General features: G+C 35.7%; 1 pseudogene; it reads left to right on the top strand.

Annotated features, from left to right (window-relative positions):
• Window positions 1-768: 768 nt before the first annotated feature.
• Window positions 769-1,587, top strand: LOC123238948 (annotated as a pseudogene).
• Window positions 1,588-16,311: the final 14,724 nt, after the last annotated feature.

Raw genomic sequence — 16,311 nt, 5'->3', positions numbered from 1 at the left:
TGAATGGAAGCATGAATGATGAGAATGAGGATTAAATGGCTCCTTCAGTCTTCCAAAGCAAAGCCTAGAGGGTTAAAATCCTTATTCAATGGATTTTCTTTTTACTCAATAACTAAAATTAGTCACTGAGCCCCTAAATGAACCTTTTCTCATTTCTGACATGGAGACATTATCCCACCCAGAAAAGCACAGCCTCCAATTAGTGGCAGCTCCAACAGAATTCACAAACCAAAGCAGGAGGCTGAAGGATGAATATGAGTATTTAAAAATACTGAGAAAAAGTCATTCCCACCCCCTAATTAGTGTATAATTAGAGCTGCAAGGGTTTACCAAGGCCATCTAGTCTGATGTCTGCCTTTTATAGAAAAGGAACTACAGTCCACAGAACTTAAGTGACATCTACAAGATTACTGAGCTAGTAATTGTCTAAGGTGGGATTTGAACCTATATCTTCCTACTTCCAAGTCAAATCATTCCATACTCTATACCAGATTATATCTCATTGTGTTCTCAGCAGCTATCTTCCATTTCACAGCAACTATATCTTTCCTTTTCTAGGACAAAGTTAGGCATAGCATGCACACCAAATTTTGAGTTTTGAAGAATTATTAGATGTCCAGCTGTGTTAGAGTTAGATTGAAAGGAACTAAGAGAGAACAGGGATATGAGTCTACTCTTATGCATGAGGCACTGATGGGTAGGGTAATAATTGGGAGTCTCGCTAAAGTGATAACTTCTTTCCTATCCCCACAGATCCTGTCCCAGAAAATGGCCACGAGAAATAACTCTCCAGTGACTGAATTTATGCTTTCAGGGCTAACTGACTGGCCAGAGATCCAGCTGCCCCTCTTCTTCCTATTCCTATATTTATGTGGTCACTGTGGTGGGGAACCTGGGTATGATTATACTGTTTGGGCTCAGTTCCCACCTTCACATCCCCATGTACTATTTACTCAGTAGCTTATCCTTCATTGATCTCTGTCACTCCACTATAATCTCACCCAAAATGCTGGTGAAATTTGTGTCAGAGTATAACATCATCTTCTATCCTGAGTGCATAACTCAGCTCTACTTCTTCCTTATTTTTGCTATAGCTGAGTGCCACATGTTGGCAGTGATGACATATGATGTCTGTAACCCCCTGCTTTACAATGTCACCATGTCCCATTGGGTCTGCTTATGGCTTGTGTTTTGGGTGTACCTGCTGGGCTTAGTTGATGCCACAGTTCACACCAGCTGAATTCTTAGAGTGCTCTTATGTAAGAACCACATCAGTCATTACTTCTGTGAAATCCTTTCCCTTTTGAAGCTCTCTTGTTCTAGCATTTACATCAATGAAGTGGTGCTCTTGAGCTTCAGTGTATTTAATATTCTCATTCCCAGCATTACCATTGTCAGCTCTTACATCCGTATCATCAACAGTATCCTTCATATCTGGCCTCTTGAAGGAAGATCCAAGGCTTTCAGTACCTGCAGCTCCACATTGCAGCAATTGCCTTCTTCTATGGCTCTGCCACATTCATATACCTGCAGCCCTCTTCAGAAAACTCCACAGACCAGGAAAAAGTGTCTTCTGTTTTTTTTTAATTTTAAGCATTTATTAATATTCATTTTTAACATGGTTACATGATTCATGCTCCTACTTTCCCCTTCACCCCCCGCACTCCCCCCACCCATGGCCGATGCACATTTCCACTGGTTTTGTCATGTGTCCTTGATCAAGACCAATTTCCAAATTGTTGGTAGTTGCATTGGTGTGGTAGTTTCGAGTCCACATCCTTAATCAAGTCCACCCCGACCCATGCATTCAAGCAGTTGTTTTTTTTTATATGTTTCCTCTCCTGCAGTTCTTCCTCTGAATTTAGGTAGTGTTCTTTACCATAAGTCCCTCAGAATTGTCCTGGGTCAATGTATTGCTGCTGGTACAGAAGCCCATTACATTCGATTTTACCATAGTATATCAGTCTCTGTGTACAATGTTCTTCTGGCTCTGCTCCTTTTGCTCTGCATCAGTTCCTGGAGGTCTCTCCAGTTCACCTGGAACTTCTCCAGTTTATTATTCCTTTTAGCACAATAGTATTCCATCACCAGCATATACCACAATTTGTTTAGCCATTCCCCAATTGAAGGACATACCCTCCTTTTCCAGGTTTTTGCCACCACCAAAAGCGCAGCTATAAATATTTTCATACAAGTCTGTTTATCTATGATCTCTTTGGGGTACAAACCCAACAATGGTATAGCTGGATCAAAGGGAAGGCAGTCTTTTATAGCCCTTTGAGCGTGATTCCAAATTGCCAGCCAGAATGGTTGGATCAGTTCACAACTCCACCAGCAATGCATTAATGTCCCAATTTTGCCACATCCCCTCCAACATTCATTACTCTCCCCTTCTTTCATTTTAGCCAATCTGCTAGGTGTGAGGTGATACCTCAGAGTTGTTTTGATTTGCATTTCTCTAATTATTAGAGATTTAGAACACTTTCTCATGTGCTTATTGATACTTTTGATTTCTTTACCTGAAAATTGCCTATTCATGTCTCTTGCCCATTTATCAATTGGGGAATGGCTTGATTTTTTTATACAATTGATTTAACTACTTGTATATTCGAGTAATTTGATCCCTGTCAGAATTTTTCTTTATAAAGATTTTTCCCAATTTGTTGTTTCCCTTCTGATTTTGACTACATTGTTTTTGTTTGTACAAAAGCTTTTTAGCTTAATATAATCAAAACCATTTAATTTACATTTTGTAATTTTCTCTAACTCTTGCTTGGTTTTAAATTCTTTCCTTTCCCAAAGATCTGACAAGTATACTATTCTGTGTTCACTTAATTTATTTATAGTTTCCCTCTTTATTTTCAGGTCATTCACCCATTCTGAATTTATCTTGGTGTAGGGTGTGAAATGTTGATCTAAACCTAATCTCTCCCATATTGTTTTCCAAATTTCCCAGCAGTTTTTGTCAAATAGTGGATTCATGTCCCAAATGTTGGGCTCCTTGGGTTTATCATACACTGTCTTGCTGATGTCATTTACCCCAAGTCTATTCTACTGATCCTCCTCTCTGTCTCTTAGCCAGTACCATATTGTTTTGATGACTGCTGCTTTATAGTATAGTTTGATATCTGGTACTGCTAGGCCCCCTTCCTTCACATTTTTTTTTCATTATTTCCCTTGATATTCTTGATCTTTTGTTATTCCAAATGAAATTTGTTATAGTTTTTTCTAATTCAGTAAAGATGTTTTTTGGTAGTTTGATAGGTATGGGGCTAAATAGGTAAATTAATTTGGGTAGAATGGTCATTTTTATTATGTTAGCTCGTCCTACCCATGAGCAATCAATGGCTTTCCAGTTGTTTAGATCCAATTTTATTTGTTTGGAAAGTGTTTTGTAGTTGTTTTCGTATAATTGCTGTGTTTGTTTTGGTAGATAGATTCCTAAGTATTTTATATTGTCTAGGGTAATTTTAAATGGTGTTTCTCTTTCTACCTGTTGCTGCTCTAATGTGTTGGAAATGTATAGAAATGCTGATGATTTATGTGCATTTATTTTGTATCCTGCAACTTTGCTAAAGTTGTTGATTATTTCTACAAGCTTCTTAGTTGATTCTCTAGGATTTTTTAAGTAGACCATCATATGGTCTGCAAAGAGTGAAAGCTTATTTATTTTTTGGTTTGATTTATCTAGATCTGAAAGAGGAATATTTAGATCTCCCACTATTATGGTTTTACTATCTATTTCCTTCTTGAGCTCTGCCAGTTTCTCCTTTATGAATTTGGGTGCTATGCCACTTGGTGCATACATATTGAGCAGTGTTATTTCCTCATTGCTCATATTTACTGCCTTTAATCAGGATGTAATGACCTTCCCTGTCTTTTTAAATCATATCTATTTTTACTTTGGCTTTGCCAGAAATCACAATAGCCACTCCTGCCTTCTTTTTCTCATTTGACACCCAAAAGATTTTGCTCAAGCCCTGAACCTTAAACTTGTGTATGTCCCCCTGCCTCATGTGTGTTTCTTGTAGACAACATATGGTGGGATTTTGGTTTCTAATCCACTCTGCTATTTGCTTCCGTTTTATGTGAGAGTTCATCCCATTCACATTCAGCGTTATAATTATAAGTTGTGCATTTGCTGACATTTTCGTATCCTCCCCTATTCCTACCCCCTTCTTCTTAAACCATTCCCTTTTAAACCAGTGGTTTGCTATTAAGCCGCTATCCCTTGTCCCCTCCCTTGATTAACTTCCCTTTCTACCCCCTCACTTGTTATTCCCCTCTTTTTGTTTTGAAGGCCTAATAAATTCCCTTTGCCTTCTTCTCCCCTCCCTTTTTTGACCTCTCCACTCTCCTGCTCCCCTTGGTTTATCCCTTCTGACTTTCTCATTAGGGTTAGATACAGTTTTATATCCCAATGGATAGTATAGCTACTCTTCCCTCTCCAAGTTGATTACACTGAGAGTAAGGTTTAAAAATTACCTCTTGATGCTCTCTTCTTCTCCTTCTTATAATAGTATTTGTCCCCTCCCCATCCCATGCCGTCTTTGTGTGTAATAGAATATCCTATTTTTATTATTCACTCAAGTTTCTCTTGGTGTCCCCTACTATTCACCCCCTCTTTCCCATGCTATAATAGTGAATATTATAATAGTGTATAGAGTTCACTACAGAGAATTATACATAACATTTCTCTACATAGGAATACAGATAATTAGATCTTACTGAGGCCCTTAAAAAGGCAAATTTAAAAAATTGTGAGTTTTCTTTCTTTCCCCTCTGTTTCTTATTTACCTTTTCATGATTCTCTCGATTTTTGTGGTTGGATATCAAACTTTCCATTTAGCCCTGGTCTTTTCTGTGCAATTACTTGGAATTCTTCAATTTTGTTGAATGCCCATACTTTCCCCTGGAAGTATATAGTCAATTTTGATGGGTAGTTGATCCGTGGTTGCAGGCCCAGCTCTCTTGCCTTTCTGAATATCATATTCCAAGCCTTACGATCTTTTAATGTGGAGGCTGCCAGTCCTGTGTGATCCTGATTGGTGCTCCTTGGTATTTGAATCGTCTCTTTCTGGCTTCTTGTAAGATTTTTTTGTTTTACTTGGAAGCTCTTGAATTTCGCAATTATATTCCTGGACGTTTTCTTATCTGGATTGAATGCGGAGGGTTATCTATGGATCCTTTCAATGTCTTTATTGCCCTCTTGTTGTAGAACTTCAGGGCAATTTTGCTGAATAATTTCTTTTAGTATGGAGTCCAAATTTCTATTAATTTCACCCTTTTTAGGGAGACCAATGATTCTCAAATTGTCTCTTCTAGACTGATTTTCTTGGTCTGTCACTTTCTCATTGAGATATTTCATGTTTCCTTCTATTTTTTCAGTCTTTTGACTTTGTTTTATTTGTTCTTGTTGTCTTGAGAGATCATTGGCTTCTAATTATTCAATTCTAGCCTTTAAGGACTGGTTTTCGGCTATAATCTTTTGGTTTTCGGCTATGATCTTTTGGTTTTCGGCTATAATCTTTCAGTTTTCCTTTTCAATCTGGTCATTTCTGGTCTTCAGTTGACTTCCCTCACTTTCCAATTGCGAAATTGTGCCTTTTAAACTGTTATTTTCTTGCCTGATTTCCTTTTGAGCTACTTCCCATTTCTCTGACCAAATCTTTTCCAATTTTCTTGTCATCTCAGTTTTGAACTGAGCTGTGACCAGTTTTGATTATCTTGGGATGGTTCAGATGTGATTCCTTGTTTTTTCTCCTCTTCTGATTGCTCGGTAGTCTGGATTTTCTCTGTGTAAAAGTTGTCGAGTGTTAAAGATTTCTTTTTCTTGTTGTTAATCTTTTTCTCTCTCTTCTGGACTTCCTGGTTCTGGGTAGCCATCATTAGCCCAGCAGCTTCTCAGCTTTATCCTCATGCTCAGGGTTTGTCTGAGGCCATTTGGCTCCTGAGGTCTGAGGTCTGGTTTTTTCCAAGGTCAAGCCCCCTGGTGGACCCTCTTGCTTGATCCTCTGCAGGAGGCTCCTTTACAAGTCTGAGGGCGCTGCTTCCACAGTTGTATACCCGTCTGCACATAAACATTTTGTTGATAGTTTACAGAAAGCTGGCACCTTGAGATCAATGAGTCTCCTTTTTGACTTCTCTAAAACCCATATCCATTCTAATTAAACCATATTAGTTATATATAACCCGTTTCCATCTTCTTACTATTGTGAAAAATAAATTTATTTACCTAGAAAGGAAAAGACTGGAGCAACAATCTTCCAAATATTATTTACTTCTTATAAGGCTTGCCATTACAGTAGATAATGATCTCCCAGGTAGATTAGAGACGAATGATTTACAGAGCTTATTTCAGAGTGAAAAAGAAGAACTTGAAGTGGGGGGAACTTTCAGTTTGGGTTGCCAAGTGCTTGGAAGTTTAAGGTATTACATTAAGAGGGAGTAATTTTTGATTTTGAGGATTTACAAATTTGTGTCTTAAAATCCTTTGCAGAATAATCTTAGCTTGCAATATGTAACAGCCTTGGTATAGTGAAAGAATCACATTCTTTTGTAAGCAATGCTGATATCCCTGTGGTTCTATGGTTACAGGGGCTAAAAAGTTTCTCTGAAAAGGGAATGGAAATCCAATCATCTCTAACTTAACCTATCCTTCAGATTATAATAAAAATATTCTCTTTCTAAGTTGTTCTTTAATTAAATAATTAGGTTGTGTAATTATTTAGGGGTTGCTGCTATAAGTAACAATTTCTAAGAATATCTTGGTTAGCTTGACTAAGCTCATAGGCCTGATTAATAGCTAGGACTAACTTTGTATTTACATCAAAGTAATCATTATCAACTTTTTCTAACATTTATTTATTTCAATCACTCTCTTTTAGCAAAAAGAAACGCATTTTACTGATTGATTACTAAAAAATATCATGTCTCCTAGAATTTTTATACATTGGATTTTTTTTAAACCCTTGTACTTCGGTGTATTGTCTCATAGGTGGAAGATTGGTAAGGGTGGGCAATGGGGATCAAGTGACTTGCCCAGGGTCACACAGCTGGGAAGTGGCTGAGGCCGGGTTTGAACCTACATTGGATTTTTAAAGACCAATGCATTTACAAGATCCACCTGGGCGTATAACAAAGAGGATATACAAATTAACTCTAACATCAGATTTTTATACTTCTATAAAGTATTGCTTGCTAAAAGAAATATTTTCTTAGGTATAGTTATGGGCACTCCTACTTGTCTGATCCTTTATTGAGTGTCCATATCTATCAGAAGACATTTGTTGAGATGACAGGAGGGCAATCTCTCCTGGTGACCATTAAAACAACACAATCATTATCCCTTAACCCACATTGTAATATATCTTACTTCCTATATGATATTTTAAGAAATATATAGCATAAGTTGCAAACTATGTAACCATAATTGGAGTTTTGTGGAAGATCTTCACGAACATAACATTTCAAATAAAAGTGTGAAAGTGATGGTTGTCTTGCTTCTTCCACTCGGGGTAATCTTCAGAACATCCTGCAGAAGGTGGAACATATAAGGTAGTAGTTGAAGTTTCAGATGATTAAGAGTTATTTCTAGATATTTCTAGGAGTGTGTGGAGATTTAAGCAATTATTATTATTTAAATCTATTGTTCAATAGTATAATTTCTATATCTTTTCTTATACAATACTTAAGAACAAAAGTAGGCAAACTACAGAAAATGTGTGTCATCATGACTGAGATATCCATCATATGAATCATCATTTGGGTAGTCATCATCTTTATATGGATTGCCTCTCTCATATTCATCCTCCATTGGCTTTCTACTTATTATTCTGATCAAGTTGGAACAGCATTTGAGCAAGCTTTAATATAACATTTAGAAGATATTTGAATAAACAATGGACCAAAAAGTTGACAATCACAGTAAGAACCCATCTAAGTATATTTTAAAAATACCATCCCCTGCAACTCAGGGAAAGAACCATGAGATCCAGTATGATGTGGTTGTTCTATAAGTTATTTTAGTTATGTTGCATGTTGAAAAAAATTTTCAGTGATAATGACACATGGGGAAAAAAGACCTAAATATTTCTTGAGTTCTGCTGACTTACCAGATGGACAAAAAAAAAAAAAAAAAAAGGTTGAGTCTAGCCTGTACTGTACATTCGGTGGAGTTCTTTGAACCTGTTTTTAATTGTAATGCATTTCTGGAATAATTCCTTCCAGACCAAATCATCAAATTCCAAGAACATGAGGGAAGACTTAGTTTAAATTTAATAACATTAATTCAGGAACACATTTCATAAAATTTTACCTTTACATAATAAAGACCTAAATTGGAAAATTAGTCTTTTTCTCCATTAAAATTCACAAATAAGAAAATAGGAAAGGAAAATGGCATTACTCCGTTCATAAATATCAGTGTAATTTACAAGTTTAATTCATTTTTAAAATTTCATTTAATTAATTGATTTAAAATATTTTTCCATGGTTATATGATTCATGTTCTTTTTCTCCTCTCCTCCCCCTCAACACACCTGTAGGCAATGAGTATTTCCACTGGGTTTTACATATGTTACTGATCAAAACCTATTTCCATGTTAATAATATTTGCATTAGGGTAATTGCTTGGAGTCTACATCCCCAATCATGTCCCCATCCACCCATGTGATAAAGCATTTGTTTTTCTTCTGTGTTTCTACTCCCACAGTTCTTTCTCTGGATGTGGATAGTGTTCTTTCTCATAAGTCCCTCAGAATTGTCCTGGGTCATTGCATTGCTGCTAGTAGAGGAGTCCATGACATTCGATGATAACACAGTATATCAGTCTCTGTGTACATGGTTCTCCTGTTTCTGCTCCTTTTACTCTTGTTATGTGGAGATGGAAAGCATGGAATCCCTGCAAAGATACAGGGACAGCCTCACACAGAATTCCAGGGGACCCCCCTGGAGAACTTTGGGTGAGGGGGCAGTTGAGAGGAGTTGGGCAGTTGCTTTCTGGAGGTTGAAGTGAGCAGACACTCTGCTTACTACTCCAGACTTGGGGATCACTTGAGTGGCCATTGTGGCATAAACCATTGTGGTTTCTACATAAGGGTTAGCCTGTTAATAAGGTTGATCTTTATCAACTTCAATACAACAAATATCAAGTAATTAGAGAGTAAAAATATTCATTAATAGCAAGAGAGCCAGTTTTAGTTAAGTGCCTTCACCCCTCCTATGGGGGGGGAAGGGCAGCTTCAACCTAATAGTTCAGGGTCACGTTTCCTTATCCAAAACCCTTCATTAATCTCTTTAGTTTTCCTGGATATTTCTTAATATAAGCTATACCTTCAAATCTGTGCCTGGAAATTATTTGGGGGAATACTCACAACTCAGTCTGGACATCTAGTTTGAATTCTGTCTACTGCCAGTTTTAGGAAGATCATTTATCTTTGTCCTCATCAGTTAGATAACTAGTTTCTACTTATTCCTCTATCAGACCTGTGAGGAATATAAATTAAAGAAAGGGAACATCATTGGGGTTCAGCCATAACAGAAACTTACCAGAAGAATCTTAGCCAGTCTCCATCTTCCAACTGAAAAACAGCTACTGTTTAGGAGGGAGGGGTTTGAGATCCAGGAGTGTCTAAGCCCCTCCTTTCTCACTGAAGCTTGTCAATCAGTGTTCTTGATTTGAAGGTCTATTGGCCCAGACACATTTATCTGCTTCTCCAAATTATCTGTTATTATCATCATAACACTCTGCATCAATTCCTGGAGGTTGTTCCAGTTGACATGGAATTCTCCAGTTCATTATTCCTTTCAGCACAATAGTATTCCATCACCAAGAGATACCACAATTTGTTCAGCCATTCCCCAATAGAAGAGCATCCTCTCATTTTCCAATTTTTTGCCACTACAAAGAGCACAGCTATAAATATTTTTGTACAAGTCTTTTTCCTTATTATCTCTTTGGGATATAACCCCAGCAATGGTTACATGTACAATTCTTGATCCAATTGTCCAAACTGTGTTTTATATCTCCTATGTAACTCCCTTCTTTAGGATGATAAGGTTATCATATTAACTTCATGAGAGAATATTGTAGTATCAGTCTCCTATAAACTAATTACCCTATCAATTTAAGGCCTCATAGACTTTATTATTTGTAATTCAAATGGCAATTAAAAAATTCTTTACTATACTTGTAGTATACTAGCATATATTATTCAGTCCAATATATAATAAGATTTATCTCTTATGTTTGTTAATAATGGTAAAATGAGGCATCATTATATACTTGCCCTGATCAATTGAATGAGAAGAAAGGGAGGTATATAACAAATATTTTATATTGTTATAGTTATGTTAAATGGATTATTCCAATAATTTCTATTGATTTTTATAAGAAATGTGTTGTCCAAACCTTTTTCTCAATCCATTAAGATAATCATAGGGTTTCTGTTGGTTTTTTTATTGGCATGGAAAATTATGTTGATGATTTTCCTAATATTGAATCACACCTGCATTCCTGTTATAAAAGCTACCTGGTCATGGTAAAGGATATTGCTCCAATTTTCTTATGAGTATTTTATTAAATTTTTGCATCAATATTCATTTGGTAGCTTTGTCCTTAGTTTTCTTTTTCTTCCTCATGTATCAGTTTGAGTCATAAATGGAATTTACAATAATTCCCACGTCACCTATTTTCCCAAATAGTTTATGTAGTGTTACAGTTAATTGTTCTCAGAATATTTGATAGAATTCACTAGGAAATTGATCTAACCTTGAGGATTTTTTCATAGGGATTTCATTGGTGGCTTGTTTAATTTCTTTTTTCTGAAATGGGGTTAAGTTTTTCATTTCCTCTTCTGTTATTTGGAGCAATTTATATATTTTAATAGTCATCTTTTTTTTCTAAGATTGTTAGATTTATCGGCATATAAACGGACAAAAATAACTCTAAATAGTTTTAACTTATAATTCATTGGTTGTGATTTTACCTTTTTCATTTTTTGATACTGTAATTTGACTATTGGGTAAGGTAAGCTTCTTTGGGAAACTGAGTGTTGATGTTCTTCCTACTTTGAAATAATTTCAATGAGAGTAAGGTTCAAGCATTGTTTGCCAATACCTTCCACCATCTTCTCCATTGTATTGACTTATTTACTTCTTCATGTGAGAAAATCAATTCCTCTTCTTTCTCTCTTTTTCTCTTCTCCCAGTATGTTCCTCTTTGTTACACTTTGATTTCTTTTGCATATCATCTCAACCTATTCAGCTTACTCCCTTCCTTCTGGGTATATGCTTTCACTTTGCCCTAAGTCATATATTTTAAAAATATTTTAAGATTCAAAGATATTATTTTTTATTACCTTGCCTATTTGTTGAGGTTCTGCTCTCCTCCTGCAGTAGTGGGAGCACTGTTCCAAGCTTGCCATGTAGATTTCTCTGGTACTTGGTACAAGTTTGGCTATCTTCAGATACTGCAAATTGCTCATCAAGAGAATGGCTTGACTGTCTTTCTATGGAAAGCCTTATAGCTTATTTGTCTAGCTCAATTCCGCTCCCTTTGCATTTGCTGTCTTGTAACCTGGACTGGTTCTCTCTCTGCCAGTTCATTGTCCCTTTGCAGACTTTGAATAATTTACTTGCCTATAAAAGAGCCAGGAAGAAAATGAACTTGCCCCACAGCACATCGTGACTTAAAGTCTTCCACTCTTTCATATCAAATCCAATAAGAATCTGGACAATGTAACTGGCAATTCATTATAAATTAAAGTGGATTCCCTTACTTAGAGACTTAGCTCTGAAGCAAGAATTATTGAACATGAGAGAACTACCTTTCCAGTCTCCCATCTGGAAAGTGATAAACCTCAGAGATGAGCTAGATGCTGAGAGAGTCAAAGAGGAAAAAATTGTACAAATCCTAGACTAAGGATCACCACCCTTAATAAAGGAATATTATAGCACTTGAATTGAACAGTGCACTATTACATTTTGGCAAAAAGAAACAACCCACCAGTAGAACTATGTTCCTTTCCCATCTCAACAGCACCTATGTCTGATGATCAAATGGACTTTGTGGACAAATCTGACATAGTCATGACAAGTCAGGAGATACCACAGCAGCTAAGGAACATGAATGATTCAGCTAAATAGCAGATCAACCAACCCGCCAAATGGGCCATGTCTAAAGAGGAACAAATTTAACTGAGCCAAAAATCCAAATGAACTACCATGTTGAGAGAATCCAACCTAACTGAGAAATGATTCATTATCAATGCCATACCCTGAAGAGAACTTCAAGAAGATTCTTTTGAGAGAAAAAGGATATCAAATCCCCACCATTCCAAACTCATGGGGTTGCCTTGGCTACATGTGATCTTTAAATGTATATCTTATTATCTTTGTATCTTAAGTTCATGCTCACAAATCCCAATGGGGGGCTCTAAATTATTCCTTGGAGTTTTGTAGTGAATATTCTATTATCTCCTAATTCTGATATGATTAATAAGTAGAAACCTTTGTTAAGTGGCAGAAGTAAGATTCATGACCAGCTTTCATTAATCTAAAGCACAGGATATTTCTCCAACCAGTAATTCTGAATCAATAAATTTTAGTATTCCTTCAGAGAAATGCTTGCCTGAATTTCATTTGAATTTATTACATAATTAAAAATGGAAAAAGACAAATTATTTCCTTAAGAACCTAGCATTTTTCATTGAGGAATGTTAATGTTGATTGAGAATTTTGTTTCCATATATGTAGAAAAAATATGTTCATACAAAATAAATATTGGTAGCCTCTGGGATCTCTGATTAATTCCATAGCAATGGTTTAAGAATATCATATTCTGCATCTTTGAGAGAAGAAAAGAGTAAAGTATGAGGACATATTCCTCTTATTAACCATACTTAAAAGATTCAATTTCCTTTGGGAACTTCATAATGCATATGAAAATTCAAGGTTATAAAAAATGAGACTATAAGGTAGAGATGTCAAGAGAACTGGGTTTTAATCCACCCTCAAGAACTTACTGGCTATGTGACAATGGACAAATTACTAAACTCATTTTCCTTCTCTGTAAAATGGACATAGTAGTACTTGTACCACCTATAGAACTTCATTGGATTGTTGTGAGAAGAGAATTTTGTAGTCCTCAAAGAGCTCTATACAGATGGCTTAAAGATTAATAGCAAGAAAAAGACAAATAAACAATTTTTACTTTAAAAATTAAAAAATATTCAAGACTCAACTGCCAAATTTCCAGTGTGAACATTTATACTTTGGAAAATTGGTGAAAGCTACAACTTTTCGGATTTGATTTATTTATTTTGTCTAGACATGATAAAAATGATAGAGGAAAATGTTAATAATGCAGATTTAAAATTAAAAGTTATGGATATACTTTGTTTTTGTTCAGTCAGCCCAGCTCTTCATGAATCCATTTCATATTTTCTTGGTAGAGAAAATGGAATAGTTTGCCATTTCTTTCTCTGGTCCATTTTCCAGATGAGGGAACTGAGGTGAATAGGGCTAAGTGACTAGCTCACAGTCCCACAGTTATAGTTTTGAACAAATTTGACTTCAGGCTGTGCCTTTTAGGAAGGAGAGACAGAAAGAGAGAGACAGACAGACAGAGAGAGACAGAGAGAGAGAGACAGAGAGAGAGAGAGACAGAGAGAGAGATAGATAGAGAGAGAGACAGAGAGAGAGAGAGACAGAGAGAGAGAGACAGAGAGAGAGACAGAGAGAGAGACAAACAGAGAGAGAGACAGAGAGACAGAGAGACAGAGTCAGACAGAGAGACAGACAGAGAGACAGAGAGAGATAGAGAGAGACAGATATAGAGAGAGACACAGAGAGAGAGAGACAGAGAGAGAGAGACAGACAGAGACAGAGACAGAGACAGAGACAGAGGGACAGAGAGAGAGAATGTGTAAAGTTAGTAGTTAAACATTATCCAGAACACTCCTGGTTGTTTTAGAATGGGAACTCATTTGTAAATTGTTATGAGAAAATTTAGTAAGGTTCTAAGCAATATTGACTCATTAAACAACAAGAAGTAGTGAAGAGAAAATACATTTAGAAAATATTGATAAGAAACCAAACCAAATGACATTTAAAGATGAAACATAGTAAATATTTTCAAAGAAAAACAAATTGAGAGATCTATTCTTGACATTTTAAAGAGAGAAAAGTGCAGATATCTGATAAAACTCTCATACTTTATTATTTCCAAAATAAGTGACTGAGAAAACATCAGTTACTTCCAGTCTAGATGCCTGCTTTCATTTCTATTCAACAATTTAAAGATATTTATCAATCTATCCAGCACATTTTTTCATCATCCATATTCCTGCCTATCTCATTCTTCATTTTCAGTCCACCACCTGTTCAGATGCAGGTGGCATGTCTCATCCTCAGATTCTAGGATCATGATGTGTCATACTGATCAGAGTTCTAAAGTCTTTAAAAGTTATTTTTTTCTTTTGAAATAATGTCATTGTGTGAGTTGTTCTCATGATTCCACTCAAATCACTTTGCATTGATTCAAATAGATCTTCCAAGTTTTCTTTGCAGCTATCCATTTTACGATGTATTATAGGACAAAAATATTCAGTGATATTTATATACATTACTCTGTTTAGTCAGTCCTCACTGCATCTCTATAACATTCAAATATTTCTTTCCATTATGAAAAGAGCAGCTATAGATGTTTTGCACATATGGGATCTTTCCTTCTTTTATTTCTTTGGGGGTATATAATTAATAGTTGTTTCACTGAATCAAAGGGTTTATTTAGTTTATAGAATTTGGGATATTTGAAGTTAAATAGGCTTTCACATGAAATATTCTACTATATATCACATCTTTATATCATAGAATCAAATGAAATGTATAGGAAAAATGAGATTCTCATATGCAGGGTTTTACACTTTAAAATAGTATTTGATTTGGTAGAGTAAAATGATACCTTAGAGGATTTCCTTCAACAAAAAATATTTCCCAAGTCTATGTTCACAGCATACAAGGTCTCCTTGAGTATATAACAACAAATATACATTTATTCTAGGGCAGCTAGGTGACATACTGGATAGAGCACTGTGTCTGGAATCAGGAAGACCTGAGTTCAGATTTTGCCTCAGACATTTACTGGCTGTGTTACCATGGGCAAATCACTTAACCCTGGCCTCAGACACTTACTGGCTGTGTTACCATGGGCAAATAATCTTACCCAATTTGCCTTATTTTTCACATCTGCAAAATTATCTAGAGAAAGAAATAACAAACCACTCCAATATCTTTGAGAATAAAACTCCAAGTGGTGTTATGAAGAGTTAGACATTACTAAATGACTAAACAATAACAACAATAATTTTGTTCACCCCATGACAGCAATACTTGTCAAGATCATAGAAAATGCCTTTGATAGACCCATAGAAGATAAATAGTTCAGTGATCAAGACAAAATGAGGCACATCCTCCAAACATCTCTATTTTGAAATGAAATTATGCTAATTATATCATCTTGGGTTATTCAAAAGATTTTGGCCTCTTTACTCATATGAGAAATAACAAACAGAGGAAGAATGACTATTGTCCAGAATATGATAACAGTTGTATGGATAACCAAGAGTGTATCTATATTTTGGTGCAAATGCTGAAGTAAATGAACAATGAGTTGAGTTCAGAATTAATAATTCTTACTCATAGCTTTTCAGAACTTCAATCCAATCTCTGGCCAATAATAGGGGGAAAGGATCTGGCTCTTCCAAGAGTTCTCAAAATTACATGAAAATCTCTTCCTAGTGATACTCTGTTGCCTTTTCTACTGAATCTTGTTGAATTTCAGTGTGAGCATTTACACCTCAAAATCAGCAAATGTAGGTCAGTTCTTAACTTGTCTTATTGATTTTCTAGACTTTAACATGTAATGGAAGAGATGTTAAAATTCAGATTAAATTTTAAACTGAATGTGTGCATTAATTTTTCCACAGACATTCATTTGTCAAATATTAATCAAATATCCCCTATGCCCACTCATGGGGCAGTCAGCTATACCCAGGTTTAATCCCTACCATAGGTGGCCAGATGAATAGCAGACCAAGAGAAGTTTGGAGACATTATTCTACCTTATAGAATGTCCAAATGGTTAGACCTTCTGCTCATATATCCTATGGACTCGACAATTTAAGTATTATGAATTTGGTAATGAAATCTCATAATAACAAGCCTTATATTTCTATACAATTGCAGTTTAAGAGGTACTTTATATATAATATCTCATTCAAGCCTTTCATAAACTCTGTGGAGAAAATC

This window comes from Gracilinanus agilis, chromosome 3, assembly GCF_016433145.1.
Source record: "Gracilinanus agilis isolate LMUSP501 chromosome 3, AgileGrace, whole genome shotgun sequence".
In the NCBI taxonomy this organism is placed as follows: Eukaryota; Metazoa; Chordata; class Mammalia; order Didelphimorphia; family Didelphidae; genus Gracilinanus; species Gracilinanus agilis.
The sequence above is the reverse complement of the archived record's forward strand: the minus strand, read 5'-3'. Positions and strand labels throughout refer to the sequence as shown.